At 48.7% G+C, this 13,561-nt stretch overlaps 1 long non-coding RNA gene across 4 annotated transcripts in view; it reads right to left on the minus strand.

Annotated features, from left to right (window-relative positions):
- The window catches only part of LOC118014313, a 113,442-nt gene that overhangs the window by 67,846 nt on the left and 32,035 nt on the right, over positions 1–13,561 (minus strand). For all 4 annotated transcript variants that reach the window (XR_004680258.1, XR_004680257.1, XR_004680259.1 and 1 more), the window contains exon 3: positions 3,169–3,344. This is a non-coding gene — a long non-coding RNA (uncharacterized LOC118014313). The remainder of the gene's footprint in view (positions 1–3,168; positions 3,345–13,561) is intronic.

Genomic DNA, 13,561 nt, shown 5'->3' on the forward strand with positions numbered 1-13,561 from the left:
CCCTTATCACACCCATCTTTGTGTTCTATTTACTTGTCAGTTCATTTTGACCTTTCCTGAGCATCCACTCTGGGCCAGACAATTTGTCGGGTTCTGGAGATGAAAAGATAGTCTCTGCTTTGCAGGTCAAGTGGGAGAAATGGACCCGTACTACCTATGCTACAGGATGGGGGTACCATAGGTCTATAGGGCCTGTCTGAGGCCTCGAAGGTAGGAAGGACCAAGGCCAGGTGCTCTGGGAGCTCGGGAGCAAAGGGGGCCACTCAGCCCCGTTTGGGCTTCAGGGATGGTTTCCCGCAGGAGCGGATGCCCGAGTAGAATCCTGAAGAAGGAATCAGTGAACCAGGAGAGGCTGGGTGGGAAGGGCACTGCAGGCAGCAGGAGCACCCGAGGGAAGGCCCGGGACATACAGTGCAGAGAGTACACAGGCAATGACAGACTGTCGGGCTTTCTGAAGCAGAAAGTAGAGACACATACGGCACGAGCCATGGCCAGAACACCAGGCAGGGCCCAGAGCCAAAGCCCTGGACTCTGAGGTAGGGAATTGGCTTTGTCCACAAGTAGCACCACCCAGAGTGTTTAGAATGGCACAGGGTACATGCAGTACTGATAGGCACTCCCCACCCCCCCCGCCAAGAAGCACAAGAAAAGTGCTTCTCGGTCAAATCAGTTGAATGATGTTGAGTTCAACCAGTGGTTCTTTGCAAAAGGGGACATTGGGCAGTGTGTGCAGATGGTTTTGTTGTCTTCATTCAGGGCGGGGGTGCTACGGGCAGCTCGTGGGTGGAGGCCTGGAATGCCATTCATCATCCTCCAGGGCACAGGACAGCCCCCTGTGAAGACCCCTGCCCCACTCAGGGTTTCCACAGCCCACGCACAGGCCCTGCCGGTCACTGATCTCTGCGCTGTTACGGTCTGTTGGCTGGCCCGTCTCCCCACTTGGCTGTACAAAGTCTGGGTGGCTGCCAAGTCAGTATGTGTGGGTGGGAGAAGGGAAAAGATAGACGAGAAGAGGATGTTTGGGCAGGGTTGGGTGGTGGGGGTTGCACTGGGTGGAGTCTGGCTTGTGGGGGATACCCCCGCTGGCAGGGTTACTGGGGGTAATTCTACGGGGTCTTTCCAACCTAGCAGCTCTAACCAACCGTAGCTGGGGGTGTGGGAATCAGACCCCGCACTGAGGAGCCGGTCAGATCAGAGTCGGGGATCAACTCTGTGCTAGGCATTAGGGGGGTGCTCGGACGAGCATCCCCCACAGCCAACTTTTTCTTCACTGTTCTATTTTTCTCCATAGCATCTTTTAACCCATTTTTCAGTTTATATGCCTGTCTCTTCTCCTCACTCCCTTCCCCACTTCAGAATGTGGCTCCATACAGCAGGGGCTTTTCGTCTTTATTGTTCACTGCTTTATTTCCAGGGTCTAGAACAGTGCCTGGCACACAGTATGTGCTCAATTAAAGTGTGTGGAAGTACTGAACGTCTGAACGCGCCCCTGCTCTACAGCCTGGAGAGCTAGTCCACCACACACAAGTCCTCCTCCTCTGCACCAGTGAGGATGGGGGCAGTCCTGGGAAGCCTACCTCCTGGACCACGCAGGATTTGTTCACTGTCAACAATGTTAACTCCAAAGCTGCTTTGGGGGAAGACGCAGGAGCTTCACACGCACACCCTGGATAGTCCCTGGAAAATCTGGAATAATGGACTAACACTGACCCGAGGGAGGAGAGAGCAGGCCAGGATGATGCAAAAGGCCAAGCAAGCTGGCAGCCAAATGAAGTTATGGCCAGTTGACAGGACAATGGCATGAACAAAGGCCTCCCTGCCTCCTGGAACTGCTGCCAAGCATGGTGACACACGGGGTTAATCGCATCTGAGGGCACGGCACTGCCCAGGAGCGGCCCGCGGGGCTGGTGGGGCTTTAGTCACTGCCAGCTTGCCTGAAGAAGCCCATTCATCACTGTGCGGGGCCAACATGGTGCACCCCAATTACACACAGGGAGCGAGGACCAAGGTGGGGAGGGCAAGTGCCTGCTGGTCCCCTTGGAAACACATTCAAGAAAATAAAAAGGCATGAGTAGAAGGAGATGTCTGGGTCTAGCCAGGCTTGCCAGGGAATTGTGTGTCTGTGGGGGGCCACTGACTGCCAAGGCTGTGGCCCGTAGGGCTTTGGCTAAGCCGGGCTCATGGGCTCATGGGCTCATGGGCTCATGGCCTGGTCTATAGGCAAAGATTTTTTAAAACCTGGGCTCAAATTCCAGCTAACCATCCAAGCTGGGGTTCCAGGCACTGTCATTTTGAGCTCTGTGGCCTCAGGCAAGTCATCCATAAGAGGTATATGTGGGTGAAGAGAGGGTTTATCTGCTCAGCTCGCCTAACAGGTTTACTGGGAAAATTAAAAAGATAGGGCAAAAGGAAGAGCCTCGGGAACCATACAGCCTGGAGTGAAGGCATGGGAGGGATGCGGCCTGGTCCCCTACCCTGTCCCAGGGCTTTGTGCTTTGGAAACAACAGCCAAGCATGTGAGGGTGGCCTGTAGTCACCCGTGGAAACCAAATGGCTTTCACGGCACACCCATCTCTGAAAAGGAGATGCCTTTTCAGATCTTTGGGCAGTTCTTAGAATCCCACTTCAGGCTCCCTGGTGAGCAAGCTTATGGACACCCACAGACACACAGTTCATTTGGGCTGTTCTGAATGGTTACTTTAGGCGGATAAATTTATAATCAGCTTATAATCCCACGGCATTTTCCACTTTGTAAAACTCATACAAATGTAATCCTTAATTAACACCAGAAGATTGGCATTATTATTATTTTACAAAGCATAATTTTAAAGGATCAGAGAGGTTGGGTGAGTTTCCCAAAGCTGGACTCCCAGAGACAAGCTTTGAGTCCAGGCTCCTGATTGCAGGTTAGATTGGTGCCTGCTGGGTAGACAGAATTGCTTACCCTTCCAGAGTGTCCATTTCTCCTTCTTTTCTAGGGTCTTTGGTTTGGGGCCCACTTTTGTTGTCTGCATTGTTTAACCACCTTTCCTGACAAATCTAAGCAGAACCGTCTTTCAGAAGGGGATGGCCTGGAACACAGAATTCTCCCTGGGAAAGGTGGAGCCTGGGCAGCTTTCTCAGCAGGTGCTGTTCCACTGGGATACTGAGCAAGGCAGGGCACCTTACCTCATGGGCATCACGCTGTCTTGAGGACTGCAGACACGACTCTTCCAACATCTACAGTTGCTGAGAAGGTGGTTACAGTAGATCTCCTAAGTGCGAGATGATGGACACTCTCTCTCTTTAAAATAAGCACAGTGCATGTACTTCCCTGTGGAGAGCTTGTGTCTGGATTCTGAATCCTGAGAATAAAACAGAGGGAAGGGAACTTTAGTTTATACTAAAAATGAATGTGCTCTCTGATTTTTAAATGACACTTCACATATTACCAGCCCACATCTAATTCTTACCATAGCCCTGTGAGAGTAGTTATAACCCTGGGAGGCACTATAATTCCATTTTAAAGACTGGAGACACTGAGGTTTAAAAGGGCATAGATGACTTGTCCAAAGTCACACAGCTGATACATGGTAGTGATGGACCAAACATGTTCTTCTGTCTACATGTTCAAGGCTTTTCACAGATGGCAACATTTCTTTTTACTTTCCATGGGGGAGAAGTTTACTAACAGTAAATTCCAAGGTTGATTAGAGCAAGGCACTTTCTAATGGGGATCCCTTTAAATTCCTTGTAACATTATTACTTTTCTCTAGGAATCATAAAATCAGTCTAATGGCATCTAATCTACCCTTATCACAGACCCATGATCCGATGTCTTAGCAGGTGTTATGTGAGGACAGAGTCATGTATGAAGAGACTCACCAGTTACTGCTTGAGGTTAGGTGCTTGGGCGCTGCCTGAGACTGTCTTTAGAGATTCCAGGCCGGGCCAGTGGTGCGTCAACAAGTACTCACAGAGCAGCACAAGGTTCCTCGCTGGACGCCCACAAATTTGAGAATAAGTGTGTATCATAGTCCCTACCTTCAAGAAGTTTACACTTGATAGGAAGGTGAGATTTGTTACAAATTTTGAATGGCAATGAACAAAACAGAATGGAATGAAGTGCCCATCTGTTTGATACAGAGTCCAAAAAGGCTTCACGAAGGAAGTAGGTCTTGAGTGGGTCTCGAGAATGGGTAGGACTTAGAGGGGGAGGTTTTCCATTCTGGTGGAGGATAAAGTGCCAACAGCAGGTGGAGTGTGAGGGATGCATGGCTCCTAGCACTCTGGCCACAGTGCACACATTCCCCGGGTCCTGGTAGAGCCAGGTTTTAATCTCTGAGTCTTTGTTACCTCTTCTGGAAAGAACTTCTCTCTCTTGCTTCCTTGTCCCCCTCTCTCTCATGCCCCATCTACCTGTTAACACTGGTTAGTTCAACCTCCCTTCCATTAGGAGACCACCCGTGCCCCCCCGCAGGGCTTTGCCTTCCTTTGCACGGCACTGGGCATGTGGCATGATGACAAATTCATAAGTCTGTGACCCTTGAGAACAGGGATTCCTTGCTGTTGGTTTTTGCATGGTCATTTGTTGAATAAACACAAATGAAAGATGGCAATGCAGATTGCATGAACAAATCTGCAAGAAGACTCCTGCTACAGGACCATGTGGGCCAACACCCAGAACCAGTGTGGCCCTGGGCCACTGCATGCACGATGCCTAATAAATCTGAATTAATGTTTCTTTAATGAATGAATGGTTGATGGATTGACTGAGTTATATATACATCATGATGAATATCCATCATCACTATTCAGCTAAAACTTGATTGATGTTTTAGTTTTAACCTTATTTCCTTAAAGTCCATGAAGCTTAAACCAGGGAAGAGTCAAAATGTGCAGGGCAGGTGAGCAATGTCCAGAGGGAAGTGAGACGGTGGGGCTGAGCTGAGGGCTTAGCAACAGCCAGCAGGCGATGGGCAGAGTCTGGAAAGGCAAGAGAGGCGCTAGAGATGCGAGCAGGAGCCAGGGAATTCAACTCTTTCATGAGGACCTGGGGCACAAGTAGACCTTGAAACAGGGTGTGTTATAGGGTTATTATTTTCTTCTTTTTAAAGACAGAGGCCCCTGACTGAAATGGAGAGACTGCACCCGCCAGAGCAAGACTTAGGACCCAGAAGACTGGTGTTAAGGATATTACAGAAGCTTGGGTGTGAGTTGGCTGAGGCTGCACTAGGGGGTTGGCTATGAGGACAGAGAACAGCAGAGGGGTTTGTGAGCGGGAAGGAGCGAGCACGGACAGGACCAGTGGCAGCCTGGCCTGGCAGAGGCCCAGGGGTGCTGGTGATGCGGGTACAGGAAAAGGAGCTGAGAATGATCTGGCTGAGGAAGCCAGGTGGATCCCAGTTAAGATGAATCTGGAATCTGGAGGAAGAGGTACAGTTGGGCTGAGAGGGAAGAATGAGTTATTTCCAGAATTTTTCTACACGTAGGCTTTGTTCTGAGTCTAAATTATATGATTTTCAGAGATGTAGCTATATGTGGATACTGATAAATTATGCTTTCTCAATTAACATAATACTTTCCCACATTATTACAGATGCTTCTTAAACATTATTTTTAATAAAGGGCAAACTGGGAATAAATACGCAACCTGTCAGAGAAAGTGAGTCAGACGTGCTAATGGAAGAGGGTTTCCCATGCGACCCAGGCACAAGAGCAGGCCAGCTGGCCCATCCACAGGTCTTCTGGGAGGGCCTGTCCTCAGCCTGGTGAGTGATACAAAGAACTCATGGAGAGCCTGTAGTCATACTCCAGAGGCCCCGGGCGGGGTGGGGGGAGACCACACCAGCTGCGGTGAGGTCTCGGTCACAGGCCCATAGCCTGTGAGAGGTATGAGGGACCCAGAGAGCAGTCTTGGCCTCAGCAGATGGAGGGGGTTGGCCTAGGGGGAGGCTCTGTGACTACGAAGGAGGGTCTGAAGAAAACGTCCCCAACAAGCTGGGAGGAGAAAACAAGACTCTGTCCTTGAGAGTATTTTGCAATCTCAAAAGCTGAAAACAAATACTGTCATTATTACCCACATTCAAAACCATTAATTCAAAACTGATGGAAGTTTTCCTAATATTCATCTATAAAGCCACAGGGGTAGAAAGGAGACTTTTTGCTACACTCCACTTTGCATCTTTTGAATCATTCAGCTGTAATTAAAAAAAAATACATTAAATCTATGCAAACCAATTCTCTCTTGTTCATTGACAGCAGTGATGGAGAAACAAGTCAGATCACTGGGGTTTTTTTACTTGTCCAGAAAGAAATCATAAAAAGAAGGGGGATAATTGCATCTCACAGTGACTTTTTTTTTTTAAATATTTATTCATTTATTTATTTGAGAGAGAGAGAGAGAGAGAAAGCGCATGAGAGGGGAGAGGGTCAGAGGGAGAAGGAGGCTCCCCGCTGAGCTGGGAGCCCGATGCGGGGCTCTATCCCAGGACTCCAGGATCATGACTTGAGCCGAAGGCAGTCGCTTAACCGACTGAGCCACCCAGGAGCCCTCACAGTGACTTTATTCATTTGAAAGGCATGATGCCCATTCCTAAAATAACACTGAATGATCACATATTAAGAGAAAACGAGCCAGAATAGCTTTAGGGGATAAGGACATGGCATTAATGTATAGGACTTAAATTCCAGTTGGGTTAACCTTCTTGGTGCCTCAGTTTTTACATATGTAGAATGGGTATAGCAAAACCCACCATGAAGAATCATTATGAGACTCAGTTGGGAGAACTTCAGTGAAGGCAGCTAGCACCAATGACCTGAAACTCTATCCATGTCTGTTCACTGAATCTTAGAAATACCAACTTTCCACAATTATTTTTTTATTATATAATAAGTTGTCTCTGGAAATAAGCACCCAGGGCTAGGATGGGGTGACCAACTGTAGGCTAGGGTTCAGATTCGCCCATGACTATTCCTATTTTAGTATCAAAAGTCCTGCATCTCATTGCTGCTATGAACATTGGGGTGCATGTGCCCCTTCTTTCCACTACATTTGTATCTTTGGGGTAAATACCCAGTAGTGCAATTGTTGGGTCACACGGTAGCTCTATTTTTAACTTTTTGAGGAACCTCCATACTGTTTTCCAAAGTGGCTGTACCAACTTGCATTCCCACCAACAGTGTAAGAGGGTTTGTTCCCCTTTCTCCACATCCTCTCTAACATTTGTTGTTTCCTGCCTTGTTAATTACCCACCATTTGCATTGACATGGAGGAACTGGAGGGGATTATGCTAAGTGAAATAAGTCAAGCAGAGAAAGACAATTATCATATGGTTTCACTTATATGTGGAACATAAGGAATAGCATTAGGAGAAAGAAGGGAAAAATGAAGGGAGGGAAGTCAGAGGAGGAGACAAACCATGAGAGATTATGGACTTGGGGAAACAAACTGAGGGTTTCAGAGGGGAGGGGGTGGGGGGATGGGCTAGCCCGGTGATGGGTATTAAGAAGGGCACGTATTGCGTGGAGCACTAGGTGTTATACGCAAACAGTGAATCATGGAACACTGCATCAAAAACTAATGAAGTACTGTATGGTGACTAACAGAACATAAAAAAAAAAAAATCTTGCATCTCAGAAAATCCCTCAGTCCCAAGCAAACCAAGAGGTTGGCCAACCTAGCAATAATGGTCACCAATGATGCCATCAAGAACCAAGTTACTTTGTTTTTTTTTTCAGTTGGCTTTTCTGACTGTTGCTTATTGCGTCATGATTGCAAGATGGCTAATGCACTTCCAGCCATCATGTCTGCATTCCAGGTAGGAAGGAAAGGGAATGGCAAAAGGATCAAAGGCTTTCTCTTAGAGAGGTCTGCTTCTTATTCTGGAAAGAAAGATTTTCTTGAAGATTTGCACTTACACTTCACTGGCTAGAACTGTTTCACATGGTCACCTCCAGCTGTAAGAGTAGCTGGGAAAACCGAGGACAGTTGACCTTAGAACAATGTGGGGATCAGGGGCACCAACTCCCTGAGCAGTGGAAAATCCATGTATAACTTTTGACACCCTAAAAACTTACCTACTAATAGCCTACTGTTGACCAGAAGGTTTACCCTGAACATAAACAGTCAATCAAGACATATTTTACATGTTATACGTATTACATACTGTATTCTTACAATAAAGTAAGCTAGAGAAAAGAAAATATTAAGAAAATCATAAGGAAGAGAAAATACGCTTAGTGTACTGTAAAAATTGCACGCAGAAGTAGACCCATGCAATTCAAAGCCATGTTGTTCAAGGATCAACTGTATTTTGTTTCCAACCCCAAAATAGAGGCAGCCAGGAGAGAAAGTGATGAAAGCCTCTGGGTGGTCAATCCACAGTGTCTGCTACGGCCCCTCCCTCTTTATTCCCCCCAGCCAATGCTGAGCACCTGCTATGTGACAGGCAGTGTGCTAGGATCTGCGAAGGGCAGAAAGATGAGTACCGTACAACCCTCACGCCAAGTAAGCTCACGGTCTGGTACAGTCTGCCTGACATAAGGCAGAGGGGATAATGTCAGAAGGCAGCCAGGAGAGAGTGGGAAGCGTGCTGGCAAATCCTGCCCAAGATGCAGGCAGGAATGACAGGGTTGGTGGATTAGCCAGGCAACAACGAACGTGATGCATCTTCCAAGCACGGATAAACCCAAAGATGTGAGGGCAGCCCTTGGCAACAAGAAAGCTCCAGGAAGAAGAGCCAGTGGGTGTGAGAAGAAGGAATGTGTGTGTAGGGTAAGTACCTCTTATCTCTGAAAATGACCTGGCCTTGGGGGCCTTTGGTTGTTGCTACGGCTTTAGGGAGCCATTTGGAAAACAGGGTGTGCACAGGTCGGAGTGACCTTGAAGTACACCCACCAAAGAGCTGTAAGAACTCCTCATGGAGACAAGTCACCTCGAGTAAACGAGATTCCAAACCCACCCTTGAGAAAGCCAAACCGATATCGTCTGTCTGCGGATCCTGTTGGGCACCCGAGCCCTCACCTTACCCGTTTCCTAGCCTTTTGGTTTCTGAAGCCAGCCCCCTCCTCTCCTGCAGCCTCCACTCCCGCAGCTCAGTTGTTGGGTCCACCTCCAGGCCGGCCTGGCCAGCCCCCGAGCCAGGCAGTGCAGAGGCCGTGGCCCCAGTTGCCCACGAGTGCCAGTGCTTGGTGCCAGCAAACTGCCCACGTTTCTAGGCGAGTGGCAGCACGTCCCACTTCCCCTGGGTGGTGCTGGCCACGGCAGCAGATCCATACCTGTCCCTCACAAGCCTTACATTACCTCATGGAGGCAGCAGACAACCCCACAAGGCGGGGACACGTATCCCCAGGTAGCTCGGGAGGAAATAAGGTGCGGGGAAGTTAGGTAAACTGCCCCTAGATGACCCAGCTGCTTAGTGGAAGAGGTGGGACTTCAACCTGGGTTGGATTCTAAGGCCTCCGCTTTTCCCGCTGTTGTGCACCATTTCTCTGTACACAGCTGAGCTCTCTTTCCTTAGTCCCCCTGCCTGCAAGCTTGCCTTCGCCTACACCCCTGGCCCTGATGGCATCCTCTGGGGGAGCGTCTTGATCGCGGGAGCCTGTGATGAAGCTTCATTGATCACTCCACCCAACAAATATTTATTGAGGACCCCCTGTTGGCCAGGCACCGTGCTGGGCTGCTATGTTATTTTCTGCTGCCTCAATTTGCCCACAGCAGGGCCCGCTGACCCCCAAGGACCATCGGATGCTGGCGCTTGCTCTGTCCTCGGGGCGCCCAGGCGGACTGCCTGTGGCCAGCTCCAGCCAGCCCAGCGCCACGGCGGGGCCCCTCTTCACCTCCCCCCACCCCCGGGCATCAACGGCCCACTCCAGCTTTGCGTCTTGCCCTCTGCGCCAGACCCATTTGCTGCCTGGGCCTGGCGTGGCTACTTCCGAGGCTGTCCCAGCAACGGCAATGCCACTAGCCACTGCTGTCATCCCTCCGGGGTTCCCAGGACGGGAAGCGGGGGAACGGCCCCCAGGTCCATCTGATTGTTGACAAACAATACGGTGAAAGTGGACATTACAAGAGAACATATTTGGTGGGGTGGGGGGGATGAGCTGCCCATAGTCACTCTCTCCTCACTGAATGGAGGGTCCTAGAAGGGCGCCATGGAGGCACAAGAAACGGAAACTTGGGGGGGAGGGGTGAAAGGGGTAAAGTTTACTCAATGTAACTGCATTTTTTTTTTCTATTTGTAAAAGTAATACATGGTCATTGTGGAAAATTGGAAAGTACTAAAAAGCATAAAGAAAAAAGAAAGTTAAAAAAAATTGGCAATTACTAAAAGTATAAAGAAATAACTAAAATACACTGTGTGATTCCATTACCCAGAGATAACTACAGTTAACATTTTGTGTGTTTACCTCCAGGTTTTTGTCTGTGCACACATGCGGATTTGTTCTGTACATACTATTCTGTAGCAATATTGTATCACTTCACACTATATTGATACCCCACCTGAGCAAGTGTTTCGGGAAGAGGTCCTTTTCAGCGGCCCCACAGGATTCCATCGCATGCGCGTGCCATAATTTCTCTGGCCTGTGTCCTCTCCATCCCTGTTTTGTCCTAAATAAATAATGCTGAGATGAACCCCCTTTTTTTTTTAAAAGATTTATTTATTCATTTGAGAGAGCGAGAATGAGAGAGAGTACATGAGAGGGGGCAGGGTCAGAGGGAGAAGCAGGCTCCTCGCCGAGCAGGGAGCCCGATGCGGGACTCGACCCCGGGACTCCAGGATCATGACCTGAGCCAAAGGCAGTTGCTTAACCAACTGAGCCACCCAGGCGCCCGAGATGAACCCCTTTGAACCAAAGTATTTGTGCACACATCTGATTTTTCCCTTGGGCTGAACTCTGAGGGACATGGCGTGACAAACCACTTTGGCATGATCTGTCTCTCTGCCCAGAAAGGAAGGATGGATGGGGATGGCAAGCGTCACCACCAGGCTTTCTGAGCAGGAAATTTAGGGATACCCAAAGGGGGACATGCCGAAGCAGGGGATGCCCCAAAGCTTCACTTTTCCTACGGATTTTCTTTGAAGGACGCTTGCTTTACTACTCAGAACTCTTCAGCTTAGAAATCTGAGGAACCAGCTCAAGAAACGGAGACAAGAATGTCAGGCAGGAACCTAGCCAGTCCTCAGAGAGGGCCTGGGAAAGAGGAATACCAAATTTCCTCTCCTCTCCCTCTCCTCTCCTTATCACTTCTCATGGACCAGTGTGTCTCCAACTTGAGAGTGCATCAGAATCACCTACAGGCTCATTAAAACACCAAGTGCTGGGTTTCTGACTGAGCACGTCTGAGGCAGGACCGAGACTCTGCATTTCTTTCTTTCTTTTTTTTTTTTTAAGATTTTATTTATTTATTTGAGAGAGAGAATGAGATAGAGAGCATGAGAGGGGGGAGGGTCAGAGGCAGAGGGAGAAGAAGACTCCCCGCTGAGCAGGGAGCCCGATGTGGGACTCGATCCCGGGACTCCAGGATCATGACCTGAGCCGAAGGCAGTCGCTTAACCAACTGAGCCACCCAGGTGCCCGAGACTCTGCATTTCTAATACATTCCCAGGTGATGCTGACGCTGCTGATCCAAGGACCACGCTGGGAGAACCAATGCTAGAGTACAACATGGCTGCTGGTGCAGGGCAGACACCTTCCAAGACAGCTACCACACCCTGGTTTCTGAGTGAATCCCACCCTCTCACCGTGATCCTGCCTCATGGCACCAAAGCCAGGATGTTACCACGTTCCATCAGGAAAAGACCTCCCTCCCAAGAGGATTAGGCCCAAGAGGGGGCCTGAGGTCGCTAAGGCCTTTTTCTGAGAAATGACTCCGTCCGCGTTCAGGAGGTTCTCTCTCTCACAGTCTAACTTGCTTTCCTCTGGCCTGACATCTGGATGCTGAGCACTGGGTAAGGAGCATCTCCCTGTCTCAGACCACGGGCTCCAAAGCGCTCCTCCGGTCCGGGTAGCCATGAAGCAGGGCTTGCTGGGGAAGTCTGGGCAACCCTCCACAGGATAGGGCCACAAGTAAGGAAGGGCCCTTCCCCGGGTCTTGGGTCGCTTCAAGCCAAGAGGCAGCCAACGGTGGGGAGCTTACCAACCACCGAGAAGCCATAGAGGAGCTCTGGTGAAAACAATATGACATGGTGAGAGGTCTTGTAAGATTATAAAAGAAGAACCAACACGTACTGAGCTCCTACTTAATGCCAGGCACCGAGGACCTTACGTTGATCGCCTGATTTAATCTTCCCTACAAACTTACGAGTGCAGAGCTGGGATAATATGTATTATCATCCACATGGAACAGATGAAGAAATTAAGGCACAAAGGCTAGGGTGCTTGCTCAAGCCCACTCAAGCTCTTAACGACCACTCTGCAGCTACTCCTGGGAGAAGCTAGAAAACTAAAAAAGGGCAGAGGGGAGGAAACAAACGCACATTTTCCTTAGTTCAACCATTCTATTAACACTCTGAGGAGGGGAGAACTATCGCCGTTTTATAGGCAAGGAAACTGAGACGTAGTGAAGAAGCTTCCCAAGGTCACACGGCTGGTGAGAGCCGCCCCAGTTGTGGAGCCCAGGCCTGTGAGCCCCCAAAGCCCATCTGCCCCCACATCTACCAGTACACTTCTCAGGAGACGTTCCTTGCCACGGGGGAAACGGGCAGTCTTCAGCGTAGGTGGCACTGGTCAGCTGTTTGTTCAGTGGACAGCGACAGCAGGGCTACAAGCCTGCGATGAACAAACACTTGGGGCGTGAAAATGCATGCCCATATGTCAACAAAGGAAGGGCACATAATGACATATTCTTGAATAGACTTCTAACTGGACAGTTAAAAAAACCACATCTGAATATTGTGACAAGCAAAAGGGATTACAAAATTAGTACACATTAAAAACTCAGGATATAAAACTATTTACTATTACTATTTAAGATTCCAATTTATCATATATATATGTATCATATATATATATCATATATATATCTCATATATATATATGCACCACATATATATCTATAACAGCCTGGAAGAAAATACACTATTTAGGGCGCCTGGGTGGCTCAGATGGTTAAGCGTCTGCCTTCGGCTCAGGTCATGATCCCAGGGTCCTGGGATCGAGTCCCACATCGGGCTCCCTGCTCCTTGGGAGCCTGCTTCTCTCTCTCTCTCTCTGTCTCTCATGAATAAATAAATAAAATCTTAAAAAAAAAAAAAACACTATCTAGTTAAGTGGACTTCCCAGGACAGTAGGCTTATGAACGACTTTTATTTTCTTTTTTACTTTTCTTTCTGTATTTCCCAAACACAACAATCTTGCATTACTTTTACAGCCACCAAAAGAAATCCAGTTTGTTTACAAAGATGCAAGTGCAGAGCTTCTTTCCTGACACCATCTATCAGAGAGAAGATGAAGTCCCTCCTCCTGTCCTGACCCTCTTCTTTTCCTGCCTTCCAGCTTCACAAGTTGGTTTTCCAAGACTTTTCATTTGTGAGTTGTTGTTTACTTTACCTGTTGAAAAATAATTTTTGTGGGGGTG

Source organism: Mirounga leonina, unplaced genomic scaffold (assembly GCF_011800145.1).
Source record: "Mirounga leonina isolate KUSES-001 unplaced genomic scaffold, KU_Mleo_1.0 Mir_154, whole genome shotgun sequence".
Lineage (NCBI taxonomy): Eukaryota > Metazoa > Chordata > Mammalia > Carnivora > Phocidae > Mirounga > Mirounga leonina.